A 14,849-nucleotide genomic window follows, 5' to 3' on the forward strand; every position below is an offset into this window, starting at 1 on the left:
GAGTTGCAACAGAATGCAATCGAGCGGGCATTTTTGTGATGAACTCACAATACCCAAGAATTAGTGATTAACATGTTTAACCATAATTCGCAAGAACTATATCTTTGACCAGCCTTCTATACATCAAAAACTTGTATGACATTCATACATGAGCTGGATATTCCAGTATTCTTTCCTTTTGCCTTTATACTTCTAGCAGTTTAACTTTTAGTATTTCTCCTACTCTCAGAAGAAGCACCCAACTTAAGAGTGGCATTAGCCCCGGACTTCCTAGGCGTGTAAGTCATACTAACACCCTTTGGACACTTCCTTTCTCTTTAAGTTGTTGTTTTATCCACCTTTCATTATATGGCAGGCGTTCTTCTGGATCCCTTTCCCAACAGTCAAATGCATAGTAAACACTTTTACTAATACTTGCAAACAAACATTGCTTTGTTTGTATCTGAAAATAATTTTCAGTTCCATGAATATCATATAACTATCCCAACTTTCAAAGTTTGGGTTTCATGGAAGCAAACATATTCCACTTGACCGTAACAGAATTCTAGCTTTTGGATCAAAGGACAAGGGTCACATGATCCATAGCATTAGCGGGAGGATACGGAAAGCATGCGATAGGACAAAGTCCTTCTCGGCACTTTTGAGGACAATCCTCATATTACGGTACCAATCGTAAAGTTTTAACCAGATATTTAACAGCTATTCAATTTTAACAGGGAAGGTGGAAACGCGAGCCATTATTCTACAACTATTTTGCATATAACACTTAGACAATGTTCATAATTAATTGCACTAAGAATTAAACATGTTAATTCAACAGTGCGCTCCCACTCAAATCAATATCTCTCAAAATTGATTGTGAGTGATACAAGACCCACATTTCAATTGTTCGCCATTGGTGTAACACCACTGATGACGAAAAATCTCAACCGGTAGGCCAACTTGCCAATCACATCTCTATGTGACTCTTGTTCATCTTTCGATGCGTGTGTTCCGAGCTCATGACGGTCATGCCTGAACGTCAAGACAACCAAGTGATCTCGCTGCGAGGTCTCAACTCACCCGTCTCACACTTCTCTAATCGTTCGTACCCGTGTGACACGGCGCACCCCGAAAAGATAGGTGCCGTGACGGTGCTACACTTGGGAGAACACTAACTACTTGGTATTTTAAGTGAGAGATCACCCTAATAAAAGCGACTACAGCGCAATCAAGAAGGGTGCATCATAAGGGATAAACATCTCAGGCAATTCATAATAGCATGATATGGTATAGCCCTTTCTGACGGAGAAGTCTTTCATTTCTTCGTCTTCGGCATTCGCGTCGGTGTTCACCTTCGCGAAGATTGCCACCACCTTGTCGATGCACCAGATAATATTGCTATCTCTATAGCTAACAAAATAATGCATTACAACAAGGTTGACACGCAGGTCATTAAAGTGCAATCATATGGCTCCAACCATCATGCCGAATCATGACACGCAGGTCATGTTAATCAAATTACATCATATAGTCATCTCATACATAATCGAATTAGTATGAGCACTGCTATACCACATCATATGCACATCCTGCAAAACCAAGTTAGACGCCTCTAATCGGTTTATGCAAAATTTATTTTACATGGCTTCTAAGGTTTTGTCTTAAACCGCAGCGACCAACGTTTTATCATCAAGTATGATTATTCAAGTTGCTAGATTAACATCTCGGGGTGTATGAAACACGGGATAATTAAATCTCGAGCCCCATACTAAACTTCGTCATACGCATGACCCCCGTGCAGATCATATCTGCAATGCCCTTTCATCTCCGAATTTCATCTTTCTTTTGACTACGGCAGAACCCAAAGAACTGATAGCACTTCCATGATCAATCAGGATCACGGATTGCCAGAACTTTGTCAAATTCCACTGTGCTGTCTCGAGATTGAGCAAACGCAAATTCTAGGGAAGCAACAAGAACCTCGGGTAACAGATTTCATATGTCACCCGCATAAATAATTTTCAGCAATAGATCTCATCTACTACCTAATTATATTATGCAATACCCATACATCTCCATGTATTCTAGATCGAAACCTACATCTACGCATAGCACGGCTCTTGATGCCACTGAAGGGTAACGCAGCAGAAAACAAAAAAATTCCGACCTACGCACCAGCCCAGGACCACTATGGAGACTGCATACATGGTTTGATCTTTTTCGTTACCGACTCGTAGCGCAGCGGGAAGTAGAGTCGATGACGATCGGCGGTGCAGATCCCCGCAGCTAGGATTTACAACCTCCCAACCGCGAGGATGTATACCCTCATCTGCTCCTCAGACAGCCCTCCGGGAGGCGGTCGAACAGCCCCCCGGACGGTGTCGCGGACAGCCCTTCGGGAGGACCTTCGAAACTCGAACGGTCACTCGGACAGCCCTTCGGGAGGACCTTCGAAACTCGGACGGTCACACGGACAGCCCTTCGGGAGGCACTCACGAACTAAGACCGAAACTACGATCTCTCTACAGAGTTGCACACATACGGTGTCATCTATCCGGCAGGGCTTCGCCGTCCAGAACTAGTTCCTGCCGAAACCCAGACAGCCTTACGGCTCTACGAAACTCTTTTCGTGGGAGGGAGAGAAGAAGCCAGATAATGCATGGCATGTGTATGAGAGCAAGGGATGAGTGTGGAGGGCTGCCCCTCCACCTCTATTTATAGGAAATCCCAAGGGGGTAGGGTAGGTTCACAAAAAACCCAAAATGCACATGAATGAAGTCCTTCCACAAGGACCTAGGAGTGAAACCAAGGAACAAGAGGGTCCCCAAGGGGGGATACCCCATGTGGCCGGCCACACCCCCATGAGGGGCCCAAAAAATGGCTCCTATCCATCCATGTCATCCCCAAGATCTTTTGGAGCAAAGCCCCAAAAGGTGGCTTTCCATAAAGTAACCATAAAGCTGATTTTCACTATTCACGACGACATTTTTCAGCGTCTGATCGAACTGAAAATATTTATGTGGGCTAAGAACATTTCCAGTACCCACTAAAATGATTTTCAACGTGTTCCGAAACAATTCCGGTTTTAGTGATTTTCATCTGCGAAACGCATCTGAAGTGGCTCCGGCAGCTCCGGAACATTTCCGGTTTTTATCTCAGAAAATTCCAAAAAGCTTCCAGAATGATTCTGGCATCCTCCAAGAATTATCAGGCATGTGCCAAAACCAATTTGACTTAATGGTGTATCCCGAAACAACTTTTCGGTATCATCGAAACTTATCCGATGACCTCTCTGCGGTACGATTCCGCTGTCCGAAACTTTTCGGTGTCCGAAACTTTTTCGGTGATTTTCTCTCAGACTCCCTGTCTAGTATTCAGCAGATAGATGACCCTTAAGCGTGTGACCCTATAGGTTCGGTGAAGTATAGACATGACCCGGAACCCCTTCCGATCAATGATCAACATCGGAGCCGTGGACACCCATATTGACCCCTATACCCACACGAATAAATATTCGAGTGAACCTCCAGTTGCCGTGTGCTATTCCTGTTGCTTCGCGATATGTTACAAATACCCGAGGTGAGGCATGTTGGCATTCCCGTGGATCAACAACTTGTCCACTATGCTAGTTACCTCGTTACCGGTATTGTTCTCTTTTCTCGTTATCGTGTTCCGGCATCCCTGTGATCAAATCACAAAGTGTCTGGCCAGACGATGATGGATACCGTAACACCGAGGGGGCCCAGAGATATCTCTCCATCGTCGGAGGAGCAAATCCCAATCCTGAGCTATCAAGTTACTTGACACACTTTTCCATGAACCCGTAAGCCGCCGTAATAGCCACCCATTTACGGATGACGTTTAACAAACCCCAAAGTTCATGAAGCAAGCATGAAGAAACTCGATACTCTCATGGTCTAAGGAATCATGCAAACGTTAACCATCTCTGTGTTATGTACCAATAAACTTGTGACGAATGAATCTCATAGCATAACATCAATCCGGGTCGATTCAACACAAATGTTCTCTTAACATTGTGCCCTCAAAGTTGCTGGCATAGACATGCCCATGACCAGGAAAACAGAATCATCATGCAACACTTGAGCTAGTCTTAGATGCCAGACTAGGAATACTTCTTACCGTTTATTATTCCACACGTGCATTTGAGTCTTCCTCCGAGCCTCGTGGATATTGCAGACTCGAGAATCATTGCAGTTATAGCATGGAACATAAACATAATTATGAACTAGGAGATAAATAATATCATTTATTATTGCCTCTAGGGCATATCTCCTACGGACAGCTGCATTGAAAAGCAAACGGGTAGTTGCCGCATAAATGTATAAACTAAAAAGGTTGTATATGATCTACAATGCATCAAGCAAAAATGTAGCACTATGACAATGAAAAAACAGGGATAACCTACTTCTTGACTGTCTTCCTCAAGTCTACCAACACGACAGGATCCCCGGTGTTGGACGTCGACGTACGAGGAGACGACCTAGTGGAAGGGGTGTCACCAGCAATGGGGGCACCCTTGTTCAATCGGGCAGAAACACGGGTTGGCGTTGGTGCTTGTTTCTTCATAACTGCTTGTCCACCAGCTGTCGCCTCACTGCACGTATAAAAAATGGCAAAAAAGGTACCAAGTGTGAGACACGAAAATCATCCCACGCTTAGCAAACAATGAAAAAAAGGGTTGGTCTGTTAAAAAGGAGAGACAAACAAAACACTAAATAGATGTCGAACCTCCTCCTAGCAGCTAAGGGATCGGTCCTAGACCTCTTGCCAATAGAGCCCTGCCCAACATCCTCTGGAGCCCTTCCCCTCTTTGAGGGCGACACCCCCTTGTCTCTCGCAACTATCTGTTCAATTACTTTCTCTGGTGGGGGGACATCTGGTGCAGCCTTGTCCTTCTTACCACCTGCACGAACTTCAACATGTTCATCGTCGTCAGTTTCATGTTGCACATTCTCCATGTCATCATCATCGTCCTTGTCGAGACCAACATCTCCATCTAGTTCATCTTGCGTGTCAGGAAACTCCTGGGAGCTGTTGTAGTCGTACCGGCCACGACAACCAGTTGGCCGATGTGTCCACTCTGCAACAAATGGTGTGAACTGCCTCGCAACCGCGTCGCTGTCAGAGCCATTAAGTGCCGTCCAACCCTCAACCAACTTCCCGAGCAAGTTGGTCATGCCGGAAGCAAACTGCCCAATTAGATGCTCAACAGGTGCCCACGCTTGTGCACGAAACAAAAAGCAACAGTAACCAACCATATTAGAGTCACGTGCGCAAGAACAAATAAAACAAAAACAACCATAGAGATATATCAAAAAAAAGAGAAAAACAATTTCAAAAAACAAAATAAACATCCTTGATTACCTCAGCAGGACAAGACGGAGCTGAGTGCACGTCCATCCACTTGCCAAAGTTTTGAGGCCCACCAAACACGACGTAGTCTGTACCATGCTTGGCCATCAGCTGGAAATCATCAAAAACAACTAGGATGTAAGAGATAAAATAAGGAACAGCGACTAACAATTCATGTATTGCAAAAAAGAGAGGGAGAAAATAGAAGTTTTAACACGGATAGCGGAGTTGCCGTGTGGCGTCAGACATGGGTGCCATGCGCAGATAGCCATGGCTGACAAGGTATTCATCTCTTGTTAGCCACAGATGGTTGCCGTATGGGGATTTTTTTCATATGTTATGCAGCATCGAAATTGAAGAATGTCGTGCAAGAAAGGAGGCAGAACTAACCTGCAGTTTCCCATATTTCATATCAGTTACACTGTCTGCGGCAAGCACAGCCTTGACAGCATCGTACGTCCACGCAGAGACATCAAACTTATGTGGAGGCGGCGGGCCTCCTATCCCAGTAAAGTCGACGGTGGACAGATCAAAGCGATCAACGTACATGAGCTGGTATACACAATTTGAAAGAAAAAAATGTCAGTTGCCATCATGCTATTTTGAAAAAAGAAGCTAATGTAGAGTCCTTCATGTTGGGGAACGTAGTAATTTCAAAAAAATTCCTACGCACACGCAAGATCATGGTGATGCGTAGCAACGAGAGGGGAGAGTGTTGTCCACGTACCCTCGTAGACCGACAGCAGAAGCGTTATCACAACGCGGTTGATGTAGTCGTACGTCTTCACGATCCGACCGATCAAGTACCGAACGTACGGCACCTCCGAGCTCTACACACGTTCAGCTCGATGACGTCCCTCGAACTCCGATCCAGCCGAGTGTTGAGGGAGAGTTTCGTCAGCACGACGGCGTGGTGACGATGATGATGTTCTACCGACGCAGGGCTTCGCCTAAGCTCCGCAACGATATTATCGAGGTGTAATCTGGTCGAGGGGGGCACCGCACACGGCTAAAATATCGTATATCAAGTGTGTATAGAGGTGCCCCCCTGCCCCCGTATATAAAGGAGCAAGGGGGAGGCCGGCTGCCTATGGGCGCGCCAAGGAGAGGGGGGGAGTCCTCCTCCTAGTAGGAGTAGGACTCCCCTTTCCTAGTCCTACTAGGAAAAGAAGGGGGGGAAGGAAAGACAGGGAGAGGGAGAGGGAAAGGGGGTTGCGCCCCCCCTCTCCTAGTCCAACTAGGACGACTCCTAGGAGGGGGCGCACCACCTCCTCGCTGCTGCCCTCTCTCTCTCCCCTCAAGGCCCACTAAGGCCCAATACTTCCCCGGGGGGTTCCGGTAACCCTCCGGCACTCCGGTTTAATCCGAAACTTCTCCGGAACACTTCCGGTGTCCGAATATAGTCGTCCAATATATCAATCTTTACGTCTCGACCATTTCGAGACTCCTCGTCATGTCCGTGATCACATCCGGGACTCTGAACAACCTTCGGTACATCAAAACATATAAACTCATAATAAAACTGTCATCGTAACTTTAAGCGTGCGGACCCTTCGGGTTCGAGAACTATGTAGACATGACCGAGACACCTCTCCGGTCAATAACCAATAGCGGGACCTGGATGCCCATATTGGCTCCCACATATTCTACGAAGATCTTTATCGGTCAGACCGCATAACAACATACGTTGTTCCCTTTGTCATCGGTATGTTACTTGCCCGAGATTCGATCGTCGGTATCTCGATACCTAGTTCAATCTTGTTACCGGCAAGTCTCTTTACTCATTCCGTAATACATCATCCCGCAACTAACTCATTAGTCACAATGCTTGCAAGGCTTATAGTGATGTGCATTACCGAGTGGGCCCAGAGATACCTCTCCGACAATCGGAGTGACAAATCCTTATCTCGAAATACGCCAACCCAACAAGTACCTTTGGAGACACCTGTAGAGCACCTTTATAATCACCCATTTACGTTGTGACGTTTGGTAGCACACAAAGTGTTCCTCCGGTAAACGGGAGTTTCATAATCTCATAGTCATAGGAACATGTATAAGTCATGAAGAAAGCAATAGCAACATACTAAAGGATCGGGTGCTAAGCTAACGTAATGGGTCATGTCAATCATGTCATTCTCCTAATGAGGTGATACCGTTAATCAAATGACAACTCATGTCTATGGCTAGGAAACATAACCATCTTTGATTAACGAGCTAGTCAAGTAGAGGCATACTAGTGACACTCTGTTTGTCTATGTATTCACACATGTATTATGTTTCCGGTCAATACAATTCTAGCATGAATAATAAACATTTATCATGATATAAGGAAATATATAATACTTTATTATTGCCTCTAGGGCATATTTCCTTCAGTCTCCCACTTGCACTAGAGTCAATAATCTAGATTACATAGTAATGATTCTTACACCCATGGAGTCTTGGTGCTGATCATGTTTTGCTCGTGGAAGAGGCTTAGTCAACGGGTCTGCAACATTCAGATCCGTATGTATCTTGCAAATTTCTATGTCTCCCACCTGGACTAAATCCCGGATGGAATTGAAGCGTCTTCTGATGTGCTTGGTTCTTTTGTGAAACCTGGATTCCTTTGCTAAGGCAATTGCACCAGTATTGTCACAAAAGATTTTCATTGGTCCCGATGTACTAGGTATGACACCTAGATCAGACATGAACTCCTTCATCCAGACTCCTTCATTTGCTGCTTCCGAAGCAGCTATGTATTCCGCTTCACACGTAGATCCCGCCACGACACTTTGCTTAGAACTGCACCAACTGACAGCTCCACCGTTCAATGTAAATACGTATCCGGTTTGCGATTTTGAATCGTTCGGATCAGTGTCAAAGCTTGCATCAACGTAACCACTTACGATGAGCTCTTTGTCACCTCCATAAACGAGAAACATATCCTTAGTCCTTTTCAGGTATTTCAGGATGTTCTTGACCGTTGTCCAGTGATCCACTCCTGGATTACTTTGGTACCTCCCTGCTAAACTTATAGCAAGGGACACATCAGGTCTGGTACACAGCATTGCATACATGATAGAGCCTATGGCTGAAGCATAGGGAACATCTTTCATCTTCTCTCTATCTTCTGCAGTGGTCGGGCATTGAGTCTTACTCAATCTCACACCTTGTAGTACAGGCAAGAACCCTTTCTTTGCTTGATCCATTTTGAACTTCTTCAAAACTTTGTCAAGGTATGTGCTTTGTGAAAGTCCAATTAAGCGTCTTGATCTATCTCTATAGATCTTAATGCCTAATATATATGCAGCTTCACCGAGGTCTTTCATTGAAAAACTCTTATTCAAGTATCCCTTTATGCTATCCAGAAATTCTATATCATTTCCAATCAGTAATATGTCATCCACATATAATATCAGAAATGCTATCGAGCTCCCACTCACTTTCTTGTAAATACAGGCTTCTCCAAAAGTCTGTATAAAACCAAATGCTTTGATCACACTATCAAAGCGTTTATTCCAACTCCGAGAGGCTTGCACCAGTCCATAAATGGATCGCTGGAGCTTGCACACTTTGTTAGCTCCCTTTGGATCGACAAAACCTTCCGGTTGCATCATATACAACTCTTCTTCCAGAAAACCATTCAGGAATGCAGTTTTGACATCCATTTGCCAAATTTCATAATCATAAAATGCGGCAACTGCTAACATGATTCGGACAGACTTAAGCATCGCTACGGGTGAGAAGGTCTCATCGTAGTCAATCCCTTGAACTTGTCGAAAACCTTTCGCAACAAGTCGAGCTTTATAGACAGTAACATTACCATCAGCGTCAGTCTTCTTTTTGAAGATCCATTTATTTTCAATGGCTTGCCGACCATCGGGCAAGTCAACCAAAGTCCATACTTTGTTCTCATACATGGATCCCATCTCGGATTTCATGGCTTCAAGCCATTTTGCGGAATCTGGGCTCACCATCGCTTCTTCATAGTTCGTAGGTTCGTCATGGTCTAGTAACATGACCTCCAGAACAGGATTACCGTACCACTCTGGTGCGGATCTTGATCTAGTTGACCTACGAAGTTCAGTAATAACTTGATCTGAAGTTTCATGATCATTATCATTAACTTCCTCACTACTTGGTGTAGGTGTCGCAGAAACTGATTTCTGTGATGATCTACTTTCCAATAAGGGAGCAGGTACAGTTACCTCATCAAGTTCTACTTTCCTCCCACTCACATCTTTCGAGAGAAACTCCTTCTCTAGAAAGGATCCATTCCTAGCAACGAATATCTTGCCTTCGGATCTGTGATAGAAGGTGTACCCAACAGTCTCCTTTGGGTATCCTATGAAGACACATTTCTCCGATTTAGGTTCGAGCTTATCAGGTTGAAGTTTCTTCACATAAGCATCGCAACCCCAAACTTTAAGATACGACAACTTTGGTTTCTTGCCAAACCATAGTTCAAAAGGCGTCGTCTCAACGGATTTTGATGGTGTCCTATTTAGAGTGAATGCAGCCGTCTCTAAAGCATAACCCCAAAACGATAGCGGTAAATCAGTAAGAGACATCATAGTTCGCACCATATCTAATAAAGTACGATTACGACGTTCGGACACACCATTACGCTGTGGTGTTCCGGGTGGCGTGAGTTGCGAAACTATTCCGCATTGTTTCAAATGTAGGCCAAACTCGTAACTCAAATATTCTCCTCCACGATCAGATCGTAGGAATTTTATTTTCTTGTTACGATGATTTTCAACTTCACTCTGAAATTCTTTGAACTTTTCAAATGTTTCAGACTTATGTTTCATTAAGTAGATATACCCATATCTGCTCAAATCATCTGTGAAGGTGAGAAAATAACGATATCCGCCACGAGCCTCAATATTCATTGGACCACATACATCTGTATGTATGATTTCCAACAAATTTGTTGCTCTCTCCATAGTTCCGGAGAACGGTGTTTTTGTCATCTTGCCCATGAGGCACGGTTCGCAAGTACCAAGTGATTCATAATCAAGTGATTCCAAAAGTCCATCAGCATGGAGTTTCTTCATGCGCTTTACACCGATATGACCTAAACGGCAGTGCCACAAATAAGTTGCACTGTCATTATCAACTCTGCATCTTTTGGCTTCGACATTATGAATATGTGTGTCACTACTATCGAGATTCATTAAAAATAGACCACTCTTCAAGGGTGCACGACCATAAAATATATTATTCATATAAATAGAACAACCATTATTCTCTGATTTAAATGAATAACCGACTCGCATCAAACAAGATCCAGATATAATGTTCATGCTCAACGCTGGCACCAAATAACAATTATTTAGGTCTAAAACTAATCCCGAAGGTAGATGTAGAGGTAGCGTGCCGACGGCGATCACATCGACTTTGGAACCATTTCCCACGCGCATCGTCACCTCGTCCTTAGCCAATCTTCGCTTAATCCGTAGCCCCTGTTTCGAGTTGCAAATATTAGCAACAGAACCAGTATCAAATACCCAGGTGCTACTGCGAGCATTAGTAAGGTACACATCAATAACATGTATATCACATATACCTTTGTTAACCTTGCCATCCTTCTTATCCGCCAAATACTTGGGGCAGTTCCGCTTCCAGTGACCAGTCTGCTTACAGTAGAAGCACTCAGTTTCAGGCTTAGGTCTAGACTTGGGTTTCTTCTCCTGAACAGCAACTTGCTTGCTATTCTTCTTGAAGTTCCCCTTCTTCTTCCCTTTGCCCTTTTTCTTGAAACTAGTGGTTTTACTGACCATCAACACTTGATGCTCCTTTTTGATTTCTACCTCCGCTGCCTTCGGCATTGCGAAGAGCTCGGGAATTGTCTTATTCATCCCTTGCATGTTATAGTTCATCACGAAGCTCTTGTAGCTTGGTGGCAGTGATTGAAGAATTCTGTCAATGACGCAATCATCCGGAAGTTGAACTCCCAGTTGAATCAAGTGATTATTATACCCAGACATTCTGAGTATATGCTCACTGACAGAACTATTTTCTTCCATCTTGCAGCTATAGAACTTATTGGAGACTTCATATCTCTCAATCCGGGCATTTGCTTGAAATATTAACCTCAACTCCTGGAACATCTCATATGCTCCATGACGTTCAAAACGTCGTTGAAGACCCGGTTCTAAGCCGTAAAGCATGGCACACTGAACTATTGAGTAGTCATAAGCTTTGCTCTGCCAGACGTTCATAACTTCTGGCGTCGCTCTTGTAGGAGGCCTGGCACCTAGCGGTGCTTCTAGGACGTAATTCTTCTGTGCAGCAATGAGGATAATCCTCAAGTTACGGACCCAGTCCGTGTAATTGCTACCATCATCTTTCAACTTAGCTTTCTCAAGGAACGCATTAAAATTCAACGGAACAACAGCACGGGCCATTTATCTACAATTAACATAGACAAGCAAGATACTATCAGGTACTAAGTTCATGATAAATTTAAGTTCAATTAATCATATTACTTAAGAACTCCCACTTAGATAGACATCCCTCTAATCATCTAAGTGATTACGTGATCCAAAGCAACTAAACCATGTCCGATTAACACGTGAGATGGAGTAGTTTCAATGGTGAACATCACTATGTTGATCATATCTACTATATGATTCACGCTCGACCTTTCGGTCTCTGTGTTCCGAGGCCATATCTGTACATATGCTAGGCTCGTCAAGTTTAACCTGAGTATTCCGCGTGTGCAACTGTTTTGCACCCGTTGTATTTGAACGTAGAGCCTATCACACCCGATTAACAGGTGGTGTCTCAGCACGAAGAACTTTCGCAACGGTGCATACTCAGGGAGAACACTTTTATCTTGAAATTTTAGTGAGAGATCATCTTATAATGCTACCGTCAATCAAAGCAAGATAAGATGCATAAAAGATTAACATCACATGCAATCAATATAAGTGATATGATATGGCCATCATCATCTTGTGCTTGTGATCTCCATCTCCGAAGCACCGTGCTCGTGATCTCCATCTCCGAAGCACCGTCATGATCACCATCGTCACCGGCGCGACACCTTGATCTCCATCATACTATCGTTGTCATCTCGCCAACTTATTGCTTTTACGACTATCGCTACCGCTTAGTGATAAAGTAAAACTATTACATGGCGATTGCATCTCATACAATAAAGCGACAACCATATGGCTCCTGCCAGTTGCCGATAACTCGGTTACAAAACATGATCATCTCATACAACAAATTATATCACATCATGTCTTGACCATATCACATCACAACATGCCCTGCAAAAACAAGTTAGACGTCCTCTACTTTGTTGTTGCAAGTTTTACGTGGCTGCTACGGGCTTAGCAAGAACCGTTCTTACCTACGCATCAAAACCACAACGATAGTTTGTCAAGTTGGTGCTGTTTTAACCTTCGCAAGGACCGGGCGTAGCCACACTCGGTTCAACTAAAGTGAGAGAGACAGACACCCGCCGGTCACCTTTAAGCAACGAGTGCTCGCAACGGTGAAACCAGTCTCGCGTAAGCGTACGCGTAATGTCGGTCCGGGCCGCTTCATCTCACAATACCGCTGAACCAAAGTATGACATGCTGGTAAGCAGTATGACTTATATCACCCACAACTCACTTGTGTTCTACTCGTGCATAGCATCAACGCATAAAACCAGGCTCGGATGCCACTGTTGGGGAACGTAGTAATTTCAAAAAATTTCCTACGCACACGCAAGATCATGGTGATGCATAGCAACGAGAGGGGAGAGTGTTGTCCACGTACCCTCGTAGACCGACAGCGGAAGCGTTATCACAACGCGATTGATGTAGTCGCACGTCTTCACGATCCGACCGATCAAGTACCGAACGTACGGCACCTCCGAGCTCTACACACGTTCAGCTCGATGACGTCCCTCGAACTCCGATCCAGCCGAGTGTTGAGGGAGAGTTTCGTCAGCATGACGGCGTGGTGACGATGATGATGTTCTACCGACGCAGGGCTTCGCCTAAGCTCCGCAACGATATTATCGAGGTGTAATCTGGTGGGGGGGCACCGCACACGGCTAAAATATCGTATATCAAGTGTGTATAGAGGTGCCCCCCTGCCCCCGTATATAAAGGAGCAAGGGGGAGGCCGGCTGCCTATGGGCGCGCCAAGGAGAGGGGGGGATTCCTCCTCCTAGTAGGAGTAGGACTCCCCTTTCCTAGTCCTACTAGGAAAAGAAGGGGGGAAGGAAAGAGAGGGAGAGGGAGAGGGAAAGGGGGCTGCGCCCCCCTCTCCTAGTCCAACTAGGACTCCTCCTGGGAGGGGGCGCACCACCTCCTGGCTGCTGCCCTCTCTCTCCCCTCAAGGCCCACTAAGGCCCAATACTTCCCCGGGGGGGTTCCGGTAACCCTCCGGCACTCCGGTTTAATCCGAAACTTCTCCGGAACACTTCCGGTGTCCGAATATAGTCGTCCAATATATCAATCTTTACGTCTCGACCATTTCGAGACTCCTCGTCATGTCCGTGATCACATCCGGGACTCCGAACAACCTTCGGTACATCAAAACATATAAACTCATAATAAAACTTTCATGGTAACTTTAAGCGTGCGGACCCTTCGGGTTTGAGAACTATGTAGACATGACCGAGACACCTCTCCGGTCAATAACCAATAGCGGGACCTGGATGCCCATATTGGCTCCCACATATTCTACGAAGATCTTTATCGGTCAGACCGCATAACAACATACGTTGTTCCCTTTGTCATTGGTATGTTACTTGCCCGAGATTCGATCGTCGGTATCTCGATACCTAGTTCAATCTCGTTACCGGCAAGTCTCTTTACTCATTCCGTAATACATCATCCCGCAACTAACTCATTAGTCACAATGCTTGCAAGGCTTATAGTGATGTGCATTACCGAGTGGGCCCAGAGATACCTCTCCGACAATCGGAGTGACAAATCCTAATCTCGAAATACGCCAACCCAACAAGTACCTTTGGAGACACCTGTAGAGCACCTTTATAATCACCCATTTACGTTGTGACGTTTGGTAGCACACAAAGTGTTCCTCCGGTAAACGGGAGTTGCATAATCTCATAGTGATAGGAACATGTATAAGTCATGAAGAAAGCAATAGCAACATACTAAACGATCGGGTGCTAAGCTAACGTAATGGGTCATGTCAATCACGTCATTCTCCTAATGAGGTGATCCCGTTAATCAAATGACAACTCATGTCTATGGCTAGGAAACATAACCATCTTTGATTAACGAGCTAGTCAAGTAGAGGCATACTAGTGACACTCTGTTTGTCTATGTATTCACACATGTATTATGTTTCCGGTCAATACAATTCTAGCATGAATAATAAACATTTATCATGATATAAGGAAATATATAATACTTTATTATTGCCTCTAGGGCATATTTCCTTCACTTCAGTCATCAAGTTGGAAGGGAATGAAAGGGAAAAGATTTGCCATCTATCTGTGTTAGTTGCCATCATGCTGTGCTGGCAGTTGCCAT

Source organism: Triticum aestivum, chromosome 7D (assembly GCF_018294505.1).
Source record: "Triticum aestivum cultivar Chinese Spring chromosome 7D, IWGSC CS RefSeq v2.1, whole genome shotgun sequence".
Lineage (NCBI taxonomy): Eukaryota > Viridiplantae > Streptophyta > Magnoliopsida > Poales > Poaceae > Triticum > Triticum aestivum.